This window comes from Pteropus vampyrus, unplaced genomic scaffold (genome assembly GCF_000151845.1).
Source record: "Pteropus vampyrus isolate Shadow unplaced genomic scaffold, Pvam_2.0 Scaffold59, whole genome shotgun sequence".
NCBI lineage: Eukaryota > Metazoa > Chordata > Mammalia > Chiroptera > Pteropodidae > Pteropus > Pteropus vampyrus.
The window spans coordinates 83,865-90,728 of NW_011888840.1; the positions used below are offsets into that span (position 1 = coordinate 83,865).

Below are 6,864 nucleotides of genomic sequence, written 5' to 3' on the forward strand. Positions count from 1 at the left end.
TGTATTTTATTTAGAAATGCAGAGATTTGAAAATGTCAGGAAAAAACTGCTAAAAGAGTCAAAAGTGGTTACTTCTGGAGAGGAAGATAATTTTTTAAAACAAGCTCTCAGTATCATCTGAATTTTAAAATTACATATACGAATCACTTTAATAAAATAATCCTTTTAAAATTAAAATTGTCCAGTCCATGTGAGCTTTGCCAAAATGTCTGGTATCTAAAAGACTCTCAACAATGGTTCCTCTTCTTGTTTATGGTGTTATCATTATTGGAAAGAATCTTGGCTTATTTTCAGATGATATTTAATCTAGTAATATTTGCCACTGATTCTTTGGAGCTTTGGACAGTTTTTTCATCCGTAAGGTGAAGGGGTTAGCACGCATATATAATCACTTAGGCCTGCTCTGGCCCTGTTTTGTTATGAACAGAACCTTTTATGCAATGCGCGTCCACTGACAGGGCGCTGTCACACACGAAACACTTGGCTTCTTTAACCGGCCTGACTTTGATCTGGACCATGGAGCCAAGAAGATGAGGAAGGTCTTCATCCCCGGTTCAAGAACACCAGAGAGAGGTGCCTGTGAAGAGAAGGGGGAACTCCAGCAACACGAAAGACAGCATGAGACGATGCGATTTTAACCTCTGGAGTGCCGACATACTAAAACAGAAGGGTGTACTGAAATGCACTTCGTGAGGTGAAAACCCTAACCAAGCATAGGAGGTTTGGCTGCTGTTGTTCAAACAGGGGTCAGTCACCAGTGGGAAAAGCTCCGGCCTGGGGGGTAAGACCTTGCACTTAGCATTGACTCTGCTGGTAGTCCTCTCTTGGGGGGCCTGGACGAGTTCTCTCATGTCTTTGTCTCAGCTTCAGGATTGGGAAAATGAAGACTGACTCACGTGGGGTTCTTTGGTTAGTGGGGAAAAAAAATCACATTTGGCCCAAATGGGGAGTGCACAGAACTGCAACAGAAGCTCAGGAAAGACAGGAGCCAAAGCTCAAACAGCCAGATGATCAAAAGGTCAAACAGCCAGATGGCACAGGCACAGCTCAGGTGGAAGAGATGCTATGTGCCACACTCAAGCAGGGACCTAAAGACCCTCGGCTGACGTAGGGTGTCTTAGTCTGTTTGGGCTCCTATAAAAAAATACCACCAACTGGGTGGCTTATAAACAACAGAGATTTATTTCTCATAGTTCTGGAGGCTGGAAACCTGTGCTCAGGGTGCCAGCGCGGTGGGTGAAAGCTTTTTTCCAGGTGCCAAATTTCCAGGTGCCAACAGGGATTTCTAGGGCCTTTTATTTTTTTCTATAAGGCGCCATTCATAGGGTTCTGATAATCTCAGCACCTCCCAAAGGTCCATCTCCTAATATCACCACTTTTGTGGGGTAGGGTTCTAATATTTTTGCGGGGAGACACACGCATTCAGACCAGAGCACAAAGATTAGCTCTCCAATGGTTGGATCAAAGGGAGATCCTATCTGGATAGTGGTCCTGGCAGGGGATGGTGGAGAGGACGTTCAGGGCTGTGGGGAGTCAGCTATTACCAACCGGTATGAAAGTGTTCGCTATTTAACAACTGGCACGGTTGTACTGCTGTGTTTCTGCTGGATATTAGGTTATGTCTAGGTGTAAGGAGATATTCATTGTTCCTCCAGGCCTCACTGCTAGGGTGAACTGAGATAAAAGTTCAGCAAACACTCTTTTTTTCTGTCCTTGCATCTTGCCACTTTATTCTCACATTTTCCAGAGAGAGTAGCTGGTTGGTCTAGTTTAGAGTTCATGCCCACACTTGGCTAGAGGATAAAAGCGCTCTGAATGACGGCCCCACTACCACTGCGTCCGATGGCGTGGAGGCAACTTCCTAAAAGAAAGAACTCAGAGCCAGAGGCACAGAGTACTTAACAGCTGGTAAGTCAGGGTCATTGATCAATTAGAAGGTACATCAGCCCTTGACTATAGGGGAGGATCCTGAAGGTTCCCTGCTGTGTTGGCGGTTAACCTTTTGTTACCTGCTGAGCTTGTTGCAAGATCAGGGCAAATACTTTGAGTCTCAAGGGTGGGGGACATGGGAACTGGGGCCGGGGCCGTGGTTATTGCTCATAGGTTTTAGCTGGTGCCTGCCTACTGGCTGAGTATGAATCCTCTGTTATCAAAAGAAGGGGGAATGGATGGATGCTGGGCTGTGGAAAAACCGCAGTTGGCTGTTACAGAGGAGTCGGAGTAGAAGTGCGAATAACTAATGATGCTGGAAACTACGGTTTGCTACAGAGCGTATGAGGAAACGCATGGTGGTATTTAGGTTTTCACAATAACTAAGAGATGAGGAGGATGCTACTGGAATTTGGTGATGGGGTCAGGAATGATTAATGTTTTAGTGGCTGGGGCAGTCATGCTGTTCTACCCAAAATGTCAATAGCACCTCTGCTGAGAAACATTGCAGAGATAATTTTCTGTAAGTGGCTGCTGAAGACAGTATAGCTATAATGGGCAGAAGGGTGATAGTCCCAGTTTGGCTGCCATTTATTATTTATTATGGATTAGGTCCATAAACATATCTGCCATTTAATCTGCACGACCGTCCCCTGAGCTATAATTACCCCCTACTTATACTTGAGGAGTTAGGCTCAGACAGGCAAAATAAGTTCACCAGAGTGACACAAGCAAGGGAGCAGACCCCGTTCGATTCAAGTTCGAGTTCAAAGTCTTCTTGAAAGGTTTCAAGGGACTGAGAGGACAGGAACGACAGGGTGTGTGCGTGGAGGGCTTCCAGAGACATGAGATCACCGTCATGTCATGAACTCAGGATGAGACTCTAGGAAGAATTGTTGAGTTCTGGAATCAATTGCCATGAGAAGCTGGAATTTTGGGAGATCTTTGGAAAAGCCCCAGATGTAATTTTTTTCTAGCTTGAAGGGGGAGACCATTAGTGGCATCTTCCAGTCTTGTTTTGATAAGTCAGTTTTCAATCCTCTACTAGACTCCAAGGGCTGACCTAAGATAAATGTTGAATAAACATTCCCTTGAAAGGGCTGGAAATTCACATACAATGGCAACTTAATGGAAAACTGATTGAAACCAGCCATTCAGATCCAACATTAACTGAAGTTTATCGACATTGAAAGTGAAATGCAAGAAGTCAAAAGTTAAAGAGAAAGGAAGGATGAGTTCGAATTTAAAGAAAAAATTTTATAGCATTACGAGATCAATATACATTATGGTTTAAGATTTTTGTTGAACAAATATGCTTCTTTATTTGCTGTATATAGATTTTTGGACACATATTTCACATTAAAAAAATCATCTGATTCCTCATTTCCAATTCTGTATAATTCCATCATCAATACCTTTTCTCCCCTTTGGCCTAAAACTTTGTGCTAACATGCCACTACCTCCCCCAAGGGAATTAGGTGAAAAGCTAAGTTTAGACTAGTCATTAACATTTTGGTAGAAATGAAGGACGTAAGAACAGATTTTATTAGTGAGAGGAAGAACAGAGTATGAGGGTAGTGGGCACTTGCATGGGGAGCAGAGAAATGGAGATCCAACCCAAGCGGTAGTTGTCTCCAGGAATAAAACTGCGTTTCAGGAATTCTGGTCCCTGTGTATCAATCTAGGGTGGATGGGGACTTTCCAGTTACCGCCCTATCCCAACTCCCCAGCATAGACACCAGGTGGCGCTCGCATCCTTGCAGTACCGCCTCTGAAGCCCTTGGGCTTAGAGCCTGTCTCCAAAAAAGCTGCACGGGCTGCCGGACCCCTGAGAATTGCATTCAGTGAATTGCAGAAGCAAAACGGCGCCTTGCTGGGACCCTGCCCTGCGGCCGGGCCGAGGCCAACTTGGAAAGGGACCAGTGGACCCTTTCTACTCTAAGCGCAAGACCAGCAGGGAAGTTCAGAGCATGGGCAAGAGCATGCAAGCACCACGCAAATTCCGGGAAAGCAGAGTAGGTGACTAACAACGGTAGGGACGGTTATGTCGGAAGGCTCTCCCCGCCGCGCATCCCCGCCGCGCCCCTCCCACCCCCCCGGAAAGGTTTCAAACGCCACAACCTCTCTTTCTGGATTCTCAGCTGGGCCTGATGGAAGCAGGTTCAGGAACCTTTTAAGAGTACCACTTGCCTTTCTCTTCTCCCCATCATCACCCTTTAACGTGGCGAAATACTCTCTTTTCAATTTTCCAAGGTATGGAAGTATTTTCTCACAAAAACGAATTCTTGCTAAATTCTCAGTTTCTATACCTCCCTCCTCAACATTTGGGTTCACATAACAAGCTGGACAGTAAAGAACGCCGCGGGGGATGGGGGGAGAGGTTGTTTGCATGATTCAAAAATGGGTAACCATGATGAATTTCTAAGGGGGCTCACAGGGGTTCAGGGCCAGTCGCCAGAGACCGAGCGCGGGGCTCTGGCCCGCCTCCTGTGCTTCACACCGCAGGGTAGAGCCTCTAGGAGGGCGACCTGCATGGATCAGAACCAGCAGGCTGTTTGACACATGCTGAGTCTCTGGCCTCAGCCTAAACCTGTTAAATCAGCATCTCTGCGAGTGGGGATCTGCAGGTTGAAAAGTCCAGCCACAGGAAACTGCCAATATTCTTTCTTTTAAATCTACGAAACTGTCAATTTCAGCACCCCGAGGTCGTTACCTTGCACGCTAAAGTTTTAACATCACTGCTCTGGCGTTGTATAGCCCTTGTTCAGAATTGTTCGGAAAGGAAGGGCGAGGAGCGGAGGAAGGGTCCCCCTTGACAGTGGGTACGGGCCCCCGAGCGCAGGGTCCTCAACACGGGAAAGCGAGGCTGGACTTTGGGAATGAGGAAGTGGGCGCGCAACACCTGCGTACCGAGGGGCTCCTGGCCTTCGGAAGAGACCGCAGGGCCCGGGTTAGCAGCCCCACACTAGCCTAGGTCGGAGTGGAGGAGCAAAAGCGGCTCTTTCCCAGCGCAAGACACTCAGCTGCGCACCTGGGGCGGACTCCAGGTCTGCGGGAGCACGAACGCGACGCGGGGCGGGCTACTCAGAACATCTTCCGTGGGGCGGGGGTGGAGGGAGGAGGAGGAGATAAAGTGGGGGACTAAGGCCTGCCTCCCACCTCCCCAACCTCCGCCCCCGCGGCCACCTTCCGCTCTATAATTGGCCGCTGACTGGCCTTCCTGGTCTCCTATCTGATCCTAGGCGCCCAGCAGGAGGGAAGCGCTCGGGAGGAGAAGGCAGCCCCAGGCAGCGGGGAGTGGGAGCGGGAGAGCGGGAGGGAGAGGGAGAGGGAGAGGAGGGGAGAGAGAGAGAGGCTAATTAAAGGGGCGCAAGGGGGTAAGCAAGCAAGAGCCGTGGGCCGTCAAGAACCAACTCGCGGCGGAACCTGGATCTTCCCTAGGCACCTAGAGGTCCCCAACCTGGGCTGGAACCTTGCGCTGCACAGGTCAGTCCCCATCTTTCTCTGCCCTTCTTTGGGTCGGCCGTGAAAAGTTTATTCGTGAGGAAGGAAAAGTGAAAAGGGAGAGCCACCTGCAGACTCAATGCAATTCCTTGGCCCTTCTCCACGCGCGCGCCCTGGATGGTCCGGGGACCTCTGGGGTGGGATGGGACGGTGCACCCTGATGCCTCCTCGCAGGGGTCACTGCGCGGGGAGATTGGAGACGCTGCGTGATACGAATGCAAGACAAGACAAGAACACAAGACCGTGATGATGCCTTGTGTTGCTCCCGAGAGCTTTTCCCTGTACTTGGGTGCTGTGAGCGCGCGCAAGGAGGAAGCGGGTCTGGCTGCGAGACCGTGGTGATACCAGCATTTCCAAGTAGAAGGGGCTTAGCTTAGTAAAGGTGGCGATCTGGTGAGAGAGAGGCTTAGGAATTTGTCTTGGAGGGCTGTATCTAAAAAGAAAGCACGCTGTTTTTATATACATTGTATTTGGAGTCTCTCTCTCTCGACAGCAGTCGATGGAGATCATGGGGGACAACTCACCCAGCCACTCCTTGGTACTGCCACAGATTAGCGCAGGGGACCAGGCGCTAGACGCAAAGAGGACAGCCAGGCAGAGCGCATTGCTGGAAGATGTTGGCGGGAGATAGGCTTCGACGTCTCTGCGTCAAGAAACCCGGATGCTTCGCGCGTTTTGCTTTAGGTTTCTGGACTCAGTAGGTTGCGGCTTTAAGGTGCACCACTAGGCTGTGGTATTGGAGGGTCCTCTCCGCCTTGCCTCTTCCACCCCTCGCCTTCCCCCATTTTGTGCCCCTGGACCTCTCCCTGTCTCAAGCCTCCTAGTACGCAGCGTCCGGGGGAGGATGCATCTGGTGGAGCCGAGCTTTGGCGTGCAGTACGCACAGGCAAGACAGGTTAGGACCAGGCCAAGAGGAGCCCGCGTGGGGTCACTGGAGGGGCCTCAGTCCTGGGTGAGGTTCTGGAAGCCGCCTGCAAGTCCAGACCACAGGCACTCCGATTTCTGAGTAGGATTCTTGGGTCCTCTGTGGGAAACACGCCCTCTGGCGCGCGAGCTCAGGATTGACCAGGCATCGCCCCATTTTAGGTGCGGGCTTTGGCTTTGTCCTTAAGGAAAAGCCCCCAAATAGAACTTGTGTACATTTCTCACAGGGGTCTAGATTTCCTTCTGAGAGCCCCATTCCCTTTGGAAATTTTGGACTCCCTTCTGGAAGTTTCTGAGAGTCCGCTGCTGGGAGCAGCTGGAGGAGATGGGAGGGGGCAGGAACAATGAAATATGGGAATAAGACTTTAATGGTTCTGTGGGGAGCAGAAATGAAAACCAGTTTTTTTGAAGCTCCTCTGTTAAAGGCTCTGGGGTTCTTCACCTACAGAGGACCAAGGGGCGGGGCACGTCCTCGTTTCGTGACAAAGAGGCTCTACTCAAATCCAA

The 6,864-nt window shown here is 49.8% G+C and overlaps 1 protein-coding gene across 1 annotated transcript in view; it reads left to right on the forward strand.

Moving 5' to 3' along the window:
* Positions 1 to 5,229: 5,229 nt before the first annotated feature.
* Positions 5,230 to 6,864, forward strand: part of COL14A1 (collagen type XIV alpha 1 chain) — a 213,161-nt gene continuing 211,526 nt past the window's right edge. The window contains exon 1 of the mRNA XM_023530986.1: positions 5,230 to 5,415. The gene's annotated coding sequence lies outside the window, so the exon portion shown is untranslated. The remainder of the gene's footprint in view (positions 5,416 to 6,864) is intronic.